This window comes from Lontra canadensis, unplaced genomic scaffold (assembly GCF_010015895.1).
Source record: "Lontra canadensis isolate GAN:19392208 unplaced genomic scaffold, GSC_riverotter_1.0 scaffold67, whole genome shotgun sequence".
NCBI lineage: Eukaryota > Metazoa > Chordata > Mammalia > Carnivora > Mustelidae > Lontra > Lontra canadensis.
Window position 1 is genome coordinate 3762170 of NW_022631061.1, and position 20750 is coordinate 3782919.

Here is a 20750-nt window from a genome sequence, read left to right on the forward strand (position 1 = left end):
GCCTATATATTTTGTTTTTATGCCTTTCAGATTTTAGAATTGATATACTACAAATAGCCTTCTGTAACTTTCACTCAACATTGTTTTTGAAATTTGTCCATATTTCATATGGTTAATCATTTTCACTGCTGTTCAGTTTTCCACTATATGAATATGTTAAATTTACCCACTTACAACTGAGAACATTTGGGCTGTTTCCAATTTCTTGCTACTATAAACAATACTGCAGTAAACATTCTTGCTTATGTTAAAAACCCACTGATTTATAGGAGATATTTTATAGGTTCTGGACATAATTCCTTATATTATGTGTGCTACAAAGGTCTTCTAGTTTATGGGTTGTCTTGTTTACTTCCTTTATAGTATCATTTTTATTAATGGGAGTTTCTCAATTCTTACATAAATATATGGTCTTTATTTTGTTTGTGTATATTTTTTCTTTTTTAAGAAAAGTTTCCCTACCCCCAAATTCAGAGAGAAATTATCCGATGTTTTCTTTTAAATGTTTACATTACCTACCTTTTGAATTTGAATTTTTAATCTAACTGAAATTTTTCAGTTGTGTATGAGAAAGGACTCCAGAGTCACATTTTCCATGTGAATAATAAGTGCCTTAGCATATTTTTGAATAGCCCGACTTTCCTTATTTGATATGCCCTGCTGCACGGGCATGCATCTTACTCATATCTGCATAAATCTGTTCCTGACCCCTGTAATCTGCTCCATTACTTGATCCTTGATTCTGTAACTTCATCATCTCTGATGTTTCATAGAAAATCTTGATTCAGAAGGGCAAGTTCCCCCCACTATTTATTTGAGAGAGATTTGGCTATTCGTAGACATTGCTTTTTCACACATATTTTGTTTCATTTCATTTAATTTTTTTAATCTTCATTTTTAATTTTTTTTTACTAATAAAATGAGTTTATTCAAGAATAGTAGAGAAATTGCAACTTGAGACAAGCAAATTATGGCCAACCATAGACAAGTCCAAAGAGACAACAGGAAGATCAGCTTTTATTGGGTCTTAGATACAAATTGGTGAAAGTTGTTTTCAGCAAAATTCACTGGAGAAAAATAAGAATTCAAGGTCGTGACAGTTTCTAATTGGCTGTAAGCAGTGGTCAGTGCATTGTTACTGGGGCAGAGAGGGATCATCCTTCTTTTTCTTAAAAGTAGAAGATAAAATTCCTATGTGATAATGTCTTCATCAAAATAATTCTTCTTTTTTTTATTTCTTTTCAGCGTAACAGTATTCATTGTTTTTGCGCCACACCCAGTGCTCCATGCAATCTGTGCCCTCTCTAATACCCACCACCTGGTTCCCCCAACCTCCCACCCCCCACCCCTTCAAAACCCTCAGATTGTTTTTCAGAGTCCATAGTCTCTCATGGTTCACCTCCCCTTCCAATTTCCCTCAACTCCCTTCTCCTCTCCATCTCCCCTTGTCCTCCATGCTATTTGTTATGCTCCACAAATAAGTGAAACCATATGATAATTGACTCTCTCTGCTTGACTTATGCTGAGTGAAATAAGTCAATACCCAACATTTTTAAAGATTAGATAGGCAGGGACGCCAGGGTGGCTCACTTGTGAAACCATATGATAATTGACTCTCTCTGCTTGACTTATTTCACTCAGCATAATCTCTTCCAGTCCCGTCCACGTTGCTACAAAAGTTGGGTATTCATCCTTTCTGATGGAGGCATAATACTCCATAGTGTATATGGACCACATCATCCTTATCCATTCATCCATTGAAGGGCATCTTGGTTCTTCCTACAGTTTGGCAACCGTGGCCATTGCTGCTATAAACATTGAGGTGCAGATGGCCCTTCTTTTCACTACATCTGTATCTTTGGGGTAAGTTTTTGTTCCATATTCATTTTTTAAAATTTAAATTCAATTAATTAACATATAATTATTATTAGTTTCAGAGGCAGAGATCAGTGATTTATCAGTCTTAAAGAACACCCAGTGCCCATTACATCACATGCCCTCTTTAATGTCCATCACCCAGGTACCCCATTCCCCCACCCCCCTCCCCTCCACCAACCCTGTTTGTTTCCTATGAATAAGAGTCTCTTATGGTTTGTCTCCCACTCTGATTTCATCCTGTTTTATTATTTCCTCTCTTCTCCTATGATCCTCTTTTGTTTCTTAGATTCCACATGTAAGTGAGATCATATGATAAGTCTTTCTCTGATTGATTTATTTCACTTAGCATTATACACTCTAGTTTCATCCACATCATTGCAAATGGCAAGACTTCATTCTTTTTGATGGCTGAGTAATATTCCAGTGTGTGTGTGTGCATGCACATGCACATGCATGCACACACACACACATACCACATCTTTATCCATTCATCTGTCAATGGACATCTGCAATCTTTCCATAGTTTGGCTATTGTGAGCATTGGTGCCATAAACATTGGGGAGCAGGTGCCCCTTCAGATCACTATATTTGTATTTTGGGGTAAATATCCAGTAGTGAAATTGCTGGTCATAGGGTAGCTCTATTTTCAACTTTTTGAGGAAACTCCATACTGTTTTCCAGAGTTTCACACATATGTTAGAACCAACTTGTTCAAATCCTCAAAAAAACTTTGGTAGTATTTTTACTGGAACTATTTTCGAATCCATAGGTCTATTAGAATGAAAAGTGTCACCTTTATGGTAGTAAATATTCCTATACACAAACATAATATATTTTTTAATTTTTTTAGATCCTTTCACGATCTCTCAACAAAGTTCTATATGTATCTGCACAATGTCCTGCACATTTTCATGCAATTTATTTTAAGATGACTATTTTTGGCCATAATGAATTATATCTTTTTAAAAATAATATTTTCTAACTGTCTCTACTGTATATAAATGTAATTTTTGGCATATTGATATATATCTAGAAACCCTGCTAAAACCTCTTGCTAAATCTAATAATTTATATGAAAGTCATTATGGATTTTCTACATAGACAATCATAACTTCTACAAATAATGATATTTTATTTCTTTTTTTTCCAACCCTTATAGCCATAATTTCTTCTCATCTTGAATGCATTGGTTGGGACCACAAGTCAATATTGGAAAGAAAACAATAAATATCCTTGAATTTTTCCTAATTATAAATGAAAATGTTTCTAAAACCTCAGCAGTAACAATAATGCTAGTGCTCATTTTGGGAAATATACCCCAGACGCAAAAAGTTCTTTTCTATTGCTAATTTGCTAAGACTTTATCATGAAGTGGGCTGAATTTTACTGAATGTTTTTATACCTCTATTAAGATGACTATGTGGCTCTTCTGTATTAATATATTAACATGCTGAGTTATAGAAGATTTTTCTACTTATAAATCATTGCAATTCATGTAATAAACCTAAAATTATGTATTTTATATACATATATATTTACATATAAATAGCTGGATTGGACTTGATTTGCCAATTAATGGTTTTTTTTGATCACCATTTATGAGTGAGATTTGTCTTCCATATTCCTTGTGTGGAATTTATAAAACCTCTTTAGTAGCTTTATAAAAATCTATCAGGAAGGACTGTGTGAAAATGGAAGGATCTCTTCCTTGAATGTGTGGTATAACTTCCTTATAAAGTCAAGTGATTTTGTGCCAGTGACTCTCTGCTCTAGGTCCTCTGTTGCATCTGATTCTCACAATATGAAAAGATAGAGACCCAAAGAGATTAAACAACATCCCCACAATCCCCAAGCTATTAAGTATCCAAGGGGAATGAAGTCTTAGATCACCTGACTCCAAAGACAACATCCCTAACCATTAGATACACAAGTGTTTTTGTTTTTTGTTTTTTTAAAGATTTTATTTATTTATATGACAGAGAGAGACATAGTGTGAGAAGGAACACAAGCAAGGCTGTAGGAGAGGAAGAAGCAGGCTCCCGCCGATCAGGGACCCCAATGCGGGACTTGATCCCAGGACTCTGGGATCATGACCTGAACCAAAGGCAGATGCTTAACAACTGAGCCACCCAGGTGCCCCTAGATACACAAGTGTTTTAAAATGGCCACAGTGCTGGCAACACGCAACCTGATTTAGAGGCCTCCAAGACTGACTGCTGATTATAAGATTCTCTTATGCAGCACTCACATGGAATACGGAATGAGAAACAGACTTTTTAATTAGTAAAACCTGGACCTGGCTACTGAACTGAAAACGTTCAAATATAATTTGTCTCATGTCAAAATACCCTCTGATTTATACTGACATCTGTAGAGGAGGGCTTTAGATTTCATAGCCAACAGCTTCAAGAGCCTTCAAAGACATGGAGGCAGAACTTCCTTGTGGTTTGGTGGTTGTTGTGTGAGGCTGAGGGGCATGTTTTATGCTGCCTAGGCTTCTATGACATGGGACCTCCCATTAAAAAGGTTTCCCCTTAGAGTTAATTCTGCTTTCAATTTCAAAGTGGGGCTGTGGTGGTTTCAACTGAAGACTTTTCTTCAATATAAACAGCAAAGTAACTTCCCAGACTTCTTGGCATAGTTTGGCTATGATTGCTGTTGTTTTGACTAGGCATAGAAATATTCCACTAAAGGGAAACCAGATCAAAAAATCCAGCAGCTCACTTGAGAGACTATAACAAACAGAGGTTGTGTCTCTGGTCAAGGTAAGGATACTCACTCCCAGAGTATAATGAGATGGTTTTCCCCAGGGCGTACTCATGTGAGGTCTTTAGAGAATGGGAGAGAGGTTAAGTCTTTTGGTTTCAATTATCTATTAGTTCCAGTCTCTTACACTGCTTTTGGAGAAGTATCGCAGAGCATAACCCCTTAGGAGGGAAGGACCTTAGGATCATTTTGTCTATTCTTCTTCTGTAGATGTGCAAAAGCAAAGGGTAAGAGGTGAAGTCATTGCCACTGTCATGGATGCTCTTTTCATCCTTTTATATATTAAAATCTATCCAACTCAAATGATGTATTATTTCATAGAAAATAAGCAGAAATCTATGATTAAAAGTAAAAGTATCCAATAACAAGCAACAATTAAATTATTTTTAACTATCTGAATTAGCCATCATCCCTCATCATTGCCAGGAAATAATAAAGAAAGCCTCTCTCCCAAACACTTAAGTACATAGGATGAAAAAATAAGTAATGAAGGCAAAAACAACTCTTGTTCCACTTCTTAGAGATATAGAAACAATAATAGCTTTAACCTTTCTGCTCTTAGAAGAATAGTTGAAAACATGTTCTATTAATGGAAATCATGTGGGAAAGATATAGCTAATTGAATGGAAACGATGCATTTAATTTAAATGCCTCTGAGAGTTTTTCTTGTGGATCAAATTACATGTAGTTTTTTTTTTTTCTTTCTTTCTTCCTTGAACACTTAATGTTTGACAAAGTTTCTTTACTCACTTTCCTACTTAGCTAGAACTTATTAGGTTCAGATTCTTCATTGAACTATGGTTCATGTACTTGGGTCATCCTATATTAAGTAAAGAGCACCTTATTATTATGGTACTTTGGATATAGTACTTGTGTTTATCTAAATTGGTAGATTAAATAAAGGATTAGTTACCAAGGATCTCAATGATGCTGAGTTGCATCACTGGGCCTGAGAATCTTAATTTACTCAGTTTTTTAAGTCTACATAAACTAAGTCAGAGACTACTATTTAAATCAATGGTTCCCTCGTTTGGGTTTCAGAGCTAATAACTAAAACAAATATAGAAAGAGATACTTCCAAAATAAACATGGCTGGGTCGGTATCTTTTCTATTCTCATCCTGGAAGTCATATGAAGGACAACAGGGAGCAGAGGGGTCACAACTTTGTCTTCAGGAAAACTAGGATACAATTATTATCTATACTTCAAAATATATGTGGGGATGCCAAATGAGCTTAGACTAGGCAAAAGCTGTAAAATTTCAAAGAAAACCTAAAGATGGCTAGATGTCTCAGTTCCAAGAAAAATATACTTTCTGAAGATAAGACATCTCACTGTAATGTGCAAACCAATATAGATCATTTTTATTAATGGGAGTAAGAACTGGGGTTAGCAGGAATGCTTGAATAAGTCTCCCCAGACAGTTTTACTCAGAGAAGGAAAGGTTAAAGGACCAAAGAATAATGTGGAGGGACCATTTTAGCCTAAAGCAATTTGTGTGGTATAGAGGGAGAAATCATTTAGGATACAAAGCCTGGATGTACCACCCCTACACACACACAACACACACACCCCAAACTTTAGCAAAATCCAGTCCAAGAAAAGTATATTTGGATGAATTATAAGAAAAAGTCACCGGCAAAACATTGAATCAAAGAGAATATAAAAAATATGTGGGGGGCACTGCCTGGGTGGCTCAGTGGGTTAGGCCTCTGCCTTCAGCTGAGGTCATGATCTCAGGGTCCTGGGATCAAGTCCTGCATCGGGCTCTCTGCTAGGCAGGGAGCCGGCTTCCTTCTCCTTCTCTCTCTTTCTCTCTCTCTCTGCTTGCCTCTCTGCCTACTTGTGATCTCTCTCTGTCAAATAAATAAAATCTTAAAAAAATATATAGGGGGAAAAAGAGGGAATTTAAGACAAAAATATTCGCTAAAAAATGTGGCCATGCAGCAAATAAAAATTGTGCCCAAATAATTCTCTATAAATTAAAAAGCATGTAATAAAATAGCCACTTCAATGAAGTAAAACCACCATGAAGAAATATACAAATTAAAAGGAGAGTAAGAAAACAGGCCATGAAATTAAAGTAGCAGAACTCAGGAAACAAATAGACAAAAATGAAAAGGGTCGCAGAAATAAAAATGAAGCTGGAATTAGTCACTAGTGAGGGGCGCCTGGGTGGCTCAGTGGGTTAAAGCCTCTGCCTTCGGCTCAGGTCATGATGCCAGGGTCCTGGGACTGAGCCCTGCATGGGGCCCTCTGCTCAGCAGGGAGCAGGGAGCCTGCTTCCGCCTGCCTCTCTGCCTACTTGTGATCTCTCTCTTTCAAATAAATAAATAAATTCTTTAAAAAAAAAAAAGAAAAGAAAAAGGCACTAATGAAACATAGAATATATGAAAAGTGAACAATGGAAAATGGAAATAAAGAGATAAGAAAGATTATGCATGCACACACAATGATAGGGAAAAAAGAAAGACAAAGTGATCCAATTTATTCACAATGGGGGTCCCTAAGGAAGAACTAAACAAATAATTAAAGGTATATATCAAGACAAACATATTGAAGTAAAAGGAAACGTGAAATAGTTATACTATGTATACATAATTACATATATATTAAGGGCACACTGTGTGTCAGAATAATTGTCTCTCAACATTCCACATTGAGACACAAAATAGAGCAACAGACCCTATAGAGCAGAAGGCTCTTAACCTCTAAAAAAGAAAAGATAATGTAAAATACACTGGCAGAACTAAGACAAAACAAACTTCTAATAGCAATGAATAAAAATAAGTTTAACTATACACGAGATATGGCTCAGCAAGGTTGGATATCAAACCGATGAGTAAAAGAAAACTAGGCAAATGCAAGCTCATGATCAATCACAAACCAGTGTTATAATCTTAAGAGCAAACAAGGTGAAATTCAGGTTTAAAATGAATTGTTGAACATTACATCAAAAACTTATGATGTACTTATGCTAACTGAATATAATAAATTAAATGAATAAATACATAAAAAGAATTACACATTCTTTTCAAGTGTACACAGAACATTCTCCAGAATAGATCACATATTAGCCCACAAAACCAGCCTCAATAAGTACAAAAATGATTGAGATCATACTATGTATATTTTCTGACCACAGTGCTATGAAATTTGAAATAAAAAATCTGGGAAGACCACAAGTACATGGAGGTTAAACAACATGCTACTAAAGAATGAATGGGTCAATGAGGAATAAAGAGAAGAAATTTTAGGAATAAATGGAAACAAATGAAAATGAAAACAAGATGGTCCAAAACCTTTAGGATGTAGCAAAAGCTGTCATAAGATGGAAGTACATAGCAATTCAGGCCCACCTCAAGGAGCAAGAAAAATTACAACCTAACTGTACACCTAAAGGAACTAGAAAAAGAACAACAAATGAAGCCTGGAGCCAGCAGAAGGAAGGAAATAATAAAGATTAAAGCAGAAATAAACGATAAGAAACTAAACACACACACACGCATGTGTGCGTGCACACACACACGATAGCATAGATCAATGAAACTAGAAGCAGGTTCTTTGAAAAATAAAGTTGACAAACCTTTAGCCAGACTTATCAAAAAGAAGAGAAAGGACCCAAATAAATAAAATCACAAATGAGAGAGGAGAAATAACACCACTATAGAAATACAAACAATTATCAGAGAATATATGAAATACTACATGCCAACAAACTGGACAACCTTATAGAAATGGATACATTCTTAGAAATATATAACTGAACCAGAAAGAAATAGAAAACTTGAGCAGACTGATAACCAACAAAGAAATTGAATCAGTATTAAAAAAAAAATCTCCCAACAAACAAAAGTACAAGGCAAGACAGCTTTACAGGAAAATTCTACCAAACATCTGAAGAGCTAATATCTATATTATTCCACAAAACAGACTCAAGCTATTCTCAAACTATTCCAAAAAACAGAAAAGGAAAGAAACTTCTAAATTCATTCTATGAGGCCAGCATTACCCTGATATCAAAACCAGACAAAGTCTCCACTATTTTAAAAAAGAAAGAAAGAAAGAAAAAAGAAAAAGAAAGACTCCACTTAATAAGAGAACCACAAGCAATTTCCCTGATGAACATGGATGCAAAAATTCTCAATAAAATACTAGCAAACTGAAGCCAATAGTACAATAAAAGAACCGTTCACCACAATTAAGTGCAATTTATTCTTCTGTTGCAAAGGTAGTTCAATATTCACAAATTAATCAACATAATATACCACAGGAATAAAGGCCAAAAATCATATGATCATTTCAATAGATATAGAAAAAGCATTTGACAAAGTACAGCATCCATTCATGATGAAACCCTTAAAGTAGGTTTAGAGGAAACATATCTAAACAGAATAAAGGTCATATATGAAAAACCCACAGCTAATACCACCCTCAATGGGGAAAAACTGAGAGATTTTCCTCTACAGTCAGGAACAAGAGAAGGATGTCCACTCTCACCATTGTTATTTAACATACTACTGGAAGTCCTAGTCATAGCAATTAGACAACAAAAATTTTTTAAAAAGGCATCCAAATCAGCAAGGAAAAAGTAAAACTTTCACTATTTGCAGATGACATGATACTTTGTATAGAAAACCTGAAAGATTTCACCAAAAAAATTGCTAGAACTGATACAGAAATACAGTAAAGTCACAGGATATAAAATCAATGTTGAGAAATCATTGCATTTCTATACACCAATGATGAAGCAGCAAAAAGACAAATTAAAGAAACAATCCCATTTACAAATGCACCAAAAAACATAAAATACTTAGAAATAAACCTAACCAAAGAGGTGAAAGACCTATACTCTGAAAACTATAAAACATTCATGGAAGAAATTGAAGACACAAAGAAATAAAAGATATTCTATGCTCATGGATTGTAAGAACAAATATTGTTAAAATGTCTATACTACCCAAAGCAATCTACACATTTAATGCAATCCCTATCAAAATACCACCAGCATTTTTCACAGAGCTGAAACAAACAATCCTACAAATTGTTTGGAAGCACAAAAACCCCAAATAGCCAAAGCAATCTTAAAAAAGAAAACCAAAGTTGGAGGCATCACAATTCCAGACTTAAAGTTACATTACAAAGCTGTAGTAATCAAAATATTATAGTACTGGCATAATAACAGACACACAGATCAATAGAGCAGAATAGAAAACCCAGAAAAGAACCCACAACTATATGGTCAACTAATCTTTGACAAAGCAGGGAAAAAGACAGTCTCTTCAACAAATGGTGTTGGAAAAACTGGACAGCAACATGCAGAAGAATTAAACTGGACCATGTTCTTACACCACACATCTACCGTGAAATAGATGATGGGGATTAAGGAGTGCACTTGTTATGATGAGCACTGGGTGTTGTACAGAAATGTTGAATCATTTAAATTCTACACCTGAAACTAATATTATACTGTATGTTAGCTAACTAGAATTTAAATAAAATAAAAAGAAGTATATGGTAATAGCCCTATTGTTAATTCACTGAACCTACACTGTGAGTAATGCATCTTCCAAATAACATCTTCATTCATTAAGATATAGGTGTTTGTAAATTGATGTGTAAAAGCCTGTGGGAATAGACTCATGAAAACTGCACTGTGTACCAATATATAAAGAAAGAAAGAATTAAGCAAGACAAAAAAGAGAACTCTATAATGCTAATGAAGACACAAGATTATTAATATACATGTATCAAATAATAAAGGAATAATAGTCATAATCAGAAAATCAGGAAGAGTAAGACCAACCCAACAGAAAAATGGGCAAATTATATAAAGTGTGTTAACAGAAAAGGAAATACAAATGACTTTTAAATATATTAAAATATGTACATTCTCATTCATAATAGTGTAAGTGCAACTTAAAACTATATAGGCATGCCATTTTTCACCTATTAGATTGACAATAATCCAAAAGATTCACTGTTTGTGAGGCAGTGGAAAAATAGGTACTTTCATACACTGCTGATGAAAGTGAACATTGGTATAACCACCCTAATTTATTGCCCTGTGGAAGGCACTCTGGCAGCATCATTCAAACTACCTTTGATTCATCGTAAGACCTAGCAATTCAGCTTCAGGGAATCTGTCTTGTAGACATATTTGAATGAGCGTGAAATGATAAATATGTCCAATTATTCACTGTAGCACTGTTCATAGTAGCAGAAGATTGTAAAGAGTCTTATATCCATTAATAGGAGACTGGTTAAATAAATAATAGTTTATTTATACTTTGAACTCTATGCTACTATTAAGAATGAATGAAAAATATTTCTATGTGCCAATACCCCCTCCATAAAAGCCCCACAGGATAACATATTTATATGAAAAGAACAAGGGGCAGAACAGTAAAATATTATCTTTTGTCTAAAGACAATGGGAAAGGGGTAAAAAATACACCTATATACATAAAGAAACTACAAAAATACCAAGATACCAGTAATAGTTGTAAGTGGGGTGTCAGGGAGAACACTCACTTTTATTTTTTGATTGTGGAACCATGTGAATTTATTATCCATGTAAAAATTAGCTTACAATATGATAAAAATGAGGAAGAGATTATAATAATCCTGCCATGTTTGTATTTTTCCAAGTAATGACATTTTAAAAAATTCCTGCTGTCTACAATAACTGTTACATCATGAAAGAAAGGACAACTTGAAACAAACGAAAAGCAATAAATAATTATCATTTTCAAAGAAAGTCTTTTAAATTGATACAAATTTGTGGTCTTTTCCACACCTTGCTACACACCAGAAAACACTTCATCACTACCTGGCACTGGCCATGTAGAAGCTGCGGAAACCATTAGATTAGTATTTTCAAAGGGACCATCGTAGTATTATTAGGGGGGCTGTGGTAAAAGAAGACGTAGCACAGTATAGTTAAAGGCATTGAGAGTAAATAAATAAATCCATTTCAGAAATGAAATAATGCTTTTGTTGCAGGGCTGTTTTAAGTGTTCAACAGAATAATGCAAATGTTCAGTAATGGAAGGTGCTATTATCAGTATTATACCATCTTCCCATTGGAGACATGTTTATACATTGCTTTTTTCTTATATCTGCCATTTCAGGAAAATGTATGCACAATTTGAAGAGGGGCAATTAGAATCATATCTTTCAGGGGTTTGGAAAAGTGGTTTTCAAAATTATTTTAGCCTTAGAACAAATTGTACAAAAGAAGTCTTATGTGGAAATCCCATAATCAAACAGGTGAAAAAAAATCCACTCTGAAAATGGGGGAGGCAGTTATCTTCAATATTCTAACTAGAGTTTAAGGTGAATGTACCTGCTCTCAGAAAGGGAGAACAGAAGAGATGCTGGGGGAAAAGGAAATCTACTAGACATGGTCAAAGAATACTCTAGCAAAATTCCCACTTTATCTTCATTTGTTTGACAGCCTTTTCTGTAGGTCTCTTTGAAAATAATAGTACCTCAAACATACTCAAATAATACCTCAAATTTACATTTATAAAGTTTTAAAAACTTTGCAGAACACATGTACCATTTTATCTATCATAACTGCCCCACGAACTAAATAGAAAACCAGCTGTTTTATTAATATCATTAATATTCCCATATTCAACATTAGGTAATAGAGGCACAATTCAATTGGAATATTTTTAGAAATACTTGAAAATAATTATCCAAATAGTAAATTGCATTCATACTTGATTTCATTAAACTGTTTTATGGAATTCACAATAATAAATTACTGTATTTATTCAAGTTTAAATCAACTGAATAAAAGAGGGAAATTAGGATATTACCTAGATTACAAAAGATTTTTGTAACTGTTTCTTTCACTCATCCCTGAGCTGGTTGTTTTGCATACAGAGCTTGTCCTATGAAGCTTGCCTAATATACTCTTCGGAGCTATTTCGTTTTCTTCTGTGACATGTATGATTTATTTTACTTTAGACTCAGATAAAACCAAAATCATCCTTGGGGCTGTATTTCATCTACCTCTGTACTCCACAGGAAGCCTGCTAGAGGGAAGAAAGTGTTGATTAAGAGGTGTTGATTAAAACTAACAATTGGATTATTTCTATGCAAACTACTTAAATAAACTGATTTTGTTTCATGCTAGGAGGATCAAGAGAAGCTGAACCACCCAGAATCCAGAGAATTTAAGAAGTGGATTCAGTACGACAGGAAAACAGGCAGGAGAATGTTGTCCTTAAAACATAGTGAGACACAGAGGACATGGGGAGATGGAGAGGAGATGGGAGTTGGGGGAAACCATTAGAGACTATAGTCTCTGAAAAACAATCTGAGGGTTTTGAAGGGCTGGGGAGTGAGAAGTTGGGCCAGCCTGGGGGTGGGTATTAAGGAGGGCATGTATTACATGGAGCACTGGGTGTGGTGCATAAAAAATGAATTCTAGTACACTGAAAAGTAATTTAAAAAAACAAAACAAAACATAGTGACTCCAGGCACAGCTGGATGGCTCAGTTGGTTGAGCCTCTGACACTTGATTTCGGCTCAGGTCATGATTTCAGGGTGCTGGGATAGAGCCCTGTGTAGGGCTCTGTGCTCCATGCGGAGTATGCTTGAGATTCTCTCTTGCCCTCTGCCCTTCCCCCCTGCTCACTCACGCTCTCTCTCTCCCTCTCTCACTCTGTCTCAAAAATAAATAAATCTTTTAAAAATAAATAAATAAAAAGTAGTGGCTTGGGGTACATGGCTGGCTCAGTCAGTGCAGCATGCTATTCTTGATCTTGGGATGGGGAGTCTTAGCCCCATGTTGGGGATTTACTTAATTTAAAAAAATTAAATAACTTGTCCAGGGATCTAACTGGCTCTGCGTATTTCAAATGAGATTATTTCTAGAGTAACCACATGATGAGCTCTGAGGACTCATTCGCAGGCAAAATATCCATAACTGGTAAAAAAAAATTACTATTTATAGCCTCTGAAAATTGTCCTAAGGTCATACCATAAATAGGGAAAGATTTATTCAAGAAAATGTATCATATCTTGGCAAGAAAGTGAGAAGTCTGTGGCACCTGAGACAGGCCTACTCCTTTTCTCTTCTCCTATATCTCAATGTATTAGGAACTCCACCCTGAGGGCTGTAGTCAAGAAGACTCCCACCTCACAAATCTCCAGTTGGGGGCTACTGTATTCCCAGGAGGAGGAGGCCCCCCAGCACTTCTCATCATTTCCCAGTTCCATGTTGCTGAAGCTAACCTCCAAGTGAGAGCAGCTGAATAGTCAGGAGTGCCCTTCCCCCATCCAGTCTTCACTTGTAGGGTGTTAGACTGAGAATACTTCAGCCCCAACTGGCCTTTGCTATCCTCCTCTAAGGGTGGACATTCCATGCTGGGCAAGGAAAGTGGAGAAGACCAGAGGCTGTGGCCCCTGCTTTAATATCTTTCTCATAAAGCAAGGGTGTCACTCTGAGGGAAGCAGGATGCTCTCTCTCTCTTTTTTTTAAAGATGTTTTATTTATTTATTTGACAGAGATCACAAGTAGGCAGAGAGGCAGGCAGAGAGAGAGGGGAAAGCAGGCTCTCCTCTGAGCAGAGAGCCAGATTCGGAGCTTGATCCCAGGTACCCCCAGGATGCTCTCTTTGAGCCCAGCTCTGGATCAGTGGCTCAGAGATTTTGCCTGGGGGAGAGACAGACCATAAGAACAGAGACTTCTAAAGCTCTGCATAAGAAACTGTCTTTATTTGGAAGAAGTATAAGGAAGAACAAGCCTAAGGTTTCAGAAATAGTGGGGATTTTGGTGACAAGCACTTAAGAAGAGGTCTGAACCTTCCCAAGAACAAGGAGCTAAACCCCAGAGGCTGCTGGTTTACCAGAAAGAATCACAGAAAGGGATAGTTGGGAAAATCTCTCCTGGAGTCAAAACAAACCTCAAAGACTAGACTCAAAAACTACCTCTGCAAAGAGGTTCAAATTCAATTGGATAAGATGTTGGAACACCAGATGTTGTAGGGCACTATTAGAAACAGTAGGGCAATCACCTGGCAGTTAGTGAAGCCTAACATCTAGCTGTGATACCAACTGATTCAGGCAGCCTCTGAAAAAACCTCAAAGACAAAGCTAGTAAAAAACTCTGCTAAAACCATTGTCAACCTAGGATGACAGGGTACATGCCTAAGGCTGTGCCTTCTGAAGAATGATATTAGAGGTTTCATAACTATTAATGAAATCAATAAAACAGCCCAGCCAAGTCATTAAACAAATTAATAAGCAAACAATAAACCTCTGGTTGGAACATCAGTGTCCAGAGTTGCTACATTATTATTACTATTATTTATTTGGATATAGTTGACACATAATGCTATATTAGTTTGAGGGATACAACATTACAACATAGTGTTAATTATATTATTTTAAATGTCTAGTTTTCAACAGAAAATATTATGAAACACGCAAAGAAGGAAAGAAGTATGACCAATGCAGAGGGAAAAAGCACAGGCAACAGAGACTCTGTCAGAAGGCATAGAGATCAAATTTTAAAATGACTTCAAAGTAACCATTATAAATATGTTTTTTAAAAAAGCAAAACTACAAGAACTATACTTAAGAAAAGAAAGGTATGGGTCACCAAGCATGTCCTTTCTGACCTTGCTCCCCTCAAAGGAACAACTAATGACCATTCATTGACATCATTGGGAGAATCCTAGAACATGGTTGTGAGGCTGAAGCACCCCCCTGCACCAAAGACCAAGACAGTCCAAATTGGAAGGACAAGAGGACGAGCTATGTGGTGCCAGCATTGCCACTTCCTCAGGCTGACACAGAACCAAGAGGTCTCCTCTAAGACTACTGTTCCTCCAGTGGGAAAAGAGAATCTGGGATGGACATCCAGCTACCCTAGTGTTATAGGTCACTTCTTGGGAGTTCCCACTCCAGTCTTGCCCCATGGGGATTACAGGGGATTCATCGACCACAATGAATTTGATTATGCCAGAAAAGGATGAAGGGCTTATAACAACTAGCAGATTCCTACCTGGAGTCCCCAAGTAGTAGTCCCAATTGTGGATTGCTCACCTGCACAGCCAAGAGAGTGGTGCAGTCCAACCAAGGAACACAGCAAGACACAGGTCTCCCTGACTCAGGTCCTCAAATAAAAAGTGTTACCAGAACTGAAGGCTGGCTTGCCCCTGACCAGATAGGAGATATGAGTCATAGCAGAGCACATTGATAAATGTAGCTCCCAGCCCAGGCTGGCCAGAAAGGCTTGCCAGAACACCTGGAAGCTATGCAGCCTAGTAATGCTTGAGCAGAGAGTGTGCCAGGCAGAATTCATTGTCTGCAGAGCAAAGCCAGTGGCACCATTTGAAGACAAAACTTGAAATGTGAGTAGGCTTGAGTCAAAGAGCCTTTCCAGGCTTGGAGTCTGTTCCTCCACTCTGCTCAGACAGGGGAGCAGTAGCCTTGTATCCTATGGAGTGCAGCTCCTGGAACTGTCTGGCCCAAAAGCCTAGCCAAGACACCTGGAAGCTGCAAGCCAAGCAACATTCAAGCAGAGAATCTGGCAAGCAGAACTGATCACCTGCAAAGCAAAGCCAGTGGCAATGATCAGCCAGGGAACCTGGGAAGCAGGAGCACTTGAGTCAAGACCACAAAGAGCTGTGTCAGCCTTACAGCCAGTTTCCCTGCTTTGCCAGGGCAGAGGAACTAATTTGCAGCCCTGTTCAGAGTGAATACAGCCTTTAGCATGGCTGACCATGAAACCAAACCAATGTACCCAGGAAACTGGGTGGCCATCCAGTAGCCCTGCAGACAGTGGTATGGAACAGTGAGAGCACAGGCTTGTGGCTCTCTCCACAAACAGAGCAAAGCTGGTAGCCCTGTCTGGCCAGGGAATTCAGTGCACAGTCTTGCCTGATTTGGGTTCCCAAAAATGAGCTTTGCAGGCTCTGGGGCCCGTTCGGCTGTCTCATCAGGGCAGGGAAACTAATTCATAGCCCCACCTACTACTGAGTATAATACTCAGTCCCAACCATCTTGTAAGGCTGAATTGAGAACTGCAGAGCCCATCCTATAGCTTTCCCTGGGCAAGAACCCACGTAGCTATACTTTACATCACTCACACTGGACTTTAAAAATGGTTTAAAAAAAAAAAAAGATAAGAAAAAAGAAAAAAAGACAAGGAAGGTCATTATACATGATAAAGCAATCAATCCATCAAGGAGATAAAACAACTGTATCTCTCAACATGGGAGCACCTAAATACATAAGTAAAAGCTAACAGAGCTAAAAAGAGAAAAAAAGAGCAATACAACAACAATTAAGGACTTCAATACCCTACTTTAAACAATGGAAAGATCATCCACAGAAACAATAGGAAAGAGTGGATTGAAATAATACTATAGACCAAAAGGTCCTAACAAACATTTATAGAACAGTTTATCCAACACCAGCAAAATAAAAACTCTTCTAAGTGCATAAAGAATATTTTTGGGGAAAGACAATATGTTAGGACACAAAAATAATCTTAGCAAATTCAAGACTGAAAGGATATCAAGTATCGTCTCTGATCACAATGGTATGAAGCAAGAAAATAACAGGAATAAAACGGGAAAATTCATGAATACATGAAAATTAAACAATAGTCTCCTGATCAACCAGTGGATCAAAGAAGACATTAAAGTGAAAATTAAAAAGCATTTTGAGACAAAAATGGAAACACAATAAAACAAAATTTATGGCAATGTAGTAAAAGAAGTTCTAAGAAGTAAGCTGACAGCAATAAATGCCCACATTAATAAACAAGAAAGATCTCAAATAAACAACCTAATGTTAAACCTCAAGGAAAAAGAAGAAAACACTAAAGCCAAAGTTAGCAGAAGTAAGGAAATAATAAAAATTATAATAGAAAATGAATGAATAAATAAAATGAAAAGCAGAAAAATAATAGAAAATATTAACAAAATTAGAAGTTGGTTCTTTGGGAAAAAAAAAAAAAAAACTGATATTTGGCTAGCCTAACCAAGAGAGAAAAAAAATGAGAAGACTCCAATCAACAAAACTGTAAGTGAAAAAAAAAAAAAAAAAGACATTGCAACTAACACCATAGAAATACAAAGGATCATAATAGGCTACTGTGAACAACTATACACCAACAAACTAGACAACCTAAAGATGTGGAACAGTTTTTAGAAACATACAACCTACCAGGACTGAATGAGGAGGAAATAGAAAATCTGAATAGAATAAATGTTAGTAAGGAGACTAGATCAATAATTTAAAATCTTCGAATGAAGAAAGCCCAAGACCAGATGGCTTCACTGGTGAATTTTACCAAACATTTAAAAGAGTTAACACCAATCCTCTCAAACTCTCCTAAAAAAGCTGAAGAGGATGGAACACTCCCAAACTCATTTTATGAGGCCAGCCTTACCCAGATACTAAAGCCAGAAAAGGACACTATAAGAAAACTACAAGCCAATATTCATGAGGACTAAAAATGCAAAACTATGTAATAAGATATTAGCAAATTGAATTCAGTAGCACATTAATAGATAGTAGCAAATTGAATTCAGTAGCTTGGAGCATTACTCCATGATCAAGTGAGATTTATTTCTGGGATGCAATGTTGTTTTAACATATGCAAATTAATAAATGTGATACATCACTTTAATAGAATACAAAAATTATGTCATATCTCAATAAACACGTTGAAAGCCTTTGCCAAAATTCAACATCTATTTATGATAAAGCTCCTTAAAAATTCAACATAGAAAGAATGGAATAAACCCATGCATATATAGTTAGCTAATATTAGACAAGAGTCAAGTCTACTCAATGGAGAAAAGATAGCTTCTTCAATAAACAATGCTGAAAAAAATATTTACATGTAAAAAAATAAAACCAGACCCCTCACTTACACCACTCACAAAAATTAACTCAAAATAGATTAAAGCCTTTAATGTCCTACCAGGAAACATAAACTCCTAGAAGAAATCATAGGAAAAAATCTCTTTGACATGGGTTTGGCAATGTTTTGGATATGACATCAAAAGCAGAAGCAACAAAATTAATAAATAAGTGGGACTACACCAAATTAAAAGGCTACTGTATAGCAATAGAAATAATTCACAAAATAAAAATACAACATATGGAATGGGAAAAATATTTGCAAACTATATTCTGATGAGAGGTTGTTGTCTAAGTATGCAAAGAACTCATACAATGCAACAGGGGGAAAAAAAGAAAGAAAAAAAAAAGAAAAGAAAAGAAAAGAAAAGAAAAAAGAAAAGAAAAGAAAAGAAAAGAAAAAAGAAAAAGAAAGAAAAAAGAAAAAAATGGGCAGAGTATCTGAATAGACATTATTTTTGAGGGAAAAAAATGGCACAGGTACATTACAGGGTGCTCAATATTACTCATCACAAGGGAAATGTAAATTAAAATCATATAAACAATCACTTCACATCTGTTAGAATGGTTATCACCAAAAAGACAAGAGATAACACACCCTGGTGGGGATAGGAAAAATAAGAGAACTCTGTGCATTGTCAGCATTGAAAATTGCTGCATCCACTGTGGAAAACAGTATGGAGTCTCCTGCAAATATTAAAAACAGAACCATATGATCCAGCAATTCTACTTCTGGACTATATTGGAAGTAAATAAAAACATTATATTGAAGAGATATATACACTCCCATGTTCACTGCAGCATTATTTACAATAGCCCCGACATGAAAACATTCTAAGTGGCTAGAGATGAATAACTGAATAAAGAAGTTGTGGTATATATACCATGAAGTATTATTCAGCTACAAAAAAAGAAAAAAAAATAAGGAAATCCTGCCATTTACAACAGCATGATGGTCTTTCAGTGTGTTATACTGAGTAAAATAAGTTGGATAGAGAAAGACCAACATGTATGATCTCATATGTGGAATATAAAAAAATAATAATAATTCGTAGAAAACGATTTGAGGCTACCAGAGATGTGGGCATAGAGGGAAAGAAAATTAAAGGAAGGTGGTCAAAAGTACAGGCTTTCACTTATAAGATAAGTAAGTACAAGGGATGTAATATACAATATGATGACATAGCTAACACTGCTGGGTGACATATATGAAAGTTAGGAAAAAATTTCAGATTTCTCATCACAAGGGGAAGAAAAACATTTTTTTTCCTTTTTCTCTTTTGTGTATCTATATGAGATGATGGATGTTAACTAAGCTTATTGTGGTAAGCATTTCACAATACATGTATGTCAAATCATTTTGCTGTATATCTTAAACACATACAATTCTATATGTCAATTATGTCTCAATAAAACTGGAAAAATATTATACCAAAAAGAAAAGTATGACAATGTCTCATCAAATAGAGGCTATCAAAAAGAGATATAACTTATTTTAAAAAATGGAAATTAAAGAACTAAAGAGTATAATAATTGAAAAATTTTACTAAAGAGACTCAATAGAAGATTGGAACTTGGAGAAGAAAGAATCAGCAAACTTGGGAGATAGATGACAGAGATTCTACAAGCCAGAGAACAGAGAGAATAAAGTGTAAAGAAATGCAAACAGCTCTGGGATCCTCTGTGGCTCAGTGGGTTAAGCCTCTGCCTTTGGCTCAGGTCATGATCTCAGGGTCCTGGGATAAAGCCCCGCATCAGGTCCTCTGCTCAGCAGGGAGCCTGTTTCCCCCTTGCTCTCTGCCTGCCTCTCTGCCTACTTGTGATTTTTTTTCTCTCTCTCTGTCAAATAAATAAATAAAATCTTTAAAAAAAAAAAAGAAATATGAACAGCTCTGGAGAAACACACAACTATAGATGCCAACATATATGTTAATGGGAGTACCAGGAGAGGAAGCAAAAAAAACCCAAAAAACTAGAGAGGGGGAGAGGAGTCAAGATGGCGGAGAAGTAGCAGGCTGAGAATACTTCAGGTAGCGGGAGATCAGCTAGATAGCTTATCTGAAGATTGCAAACACCTACAAATCCAACGGGAGATCCAAGAGAAGAAGAACAGCAATCCTAGAAACAGAAAATCAACCACTTACTGAAAGGTAGGACTGGCAGAGAAGTGAATCCAAAGCGACGGGAAGATAGACTGCGGAGGGAGG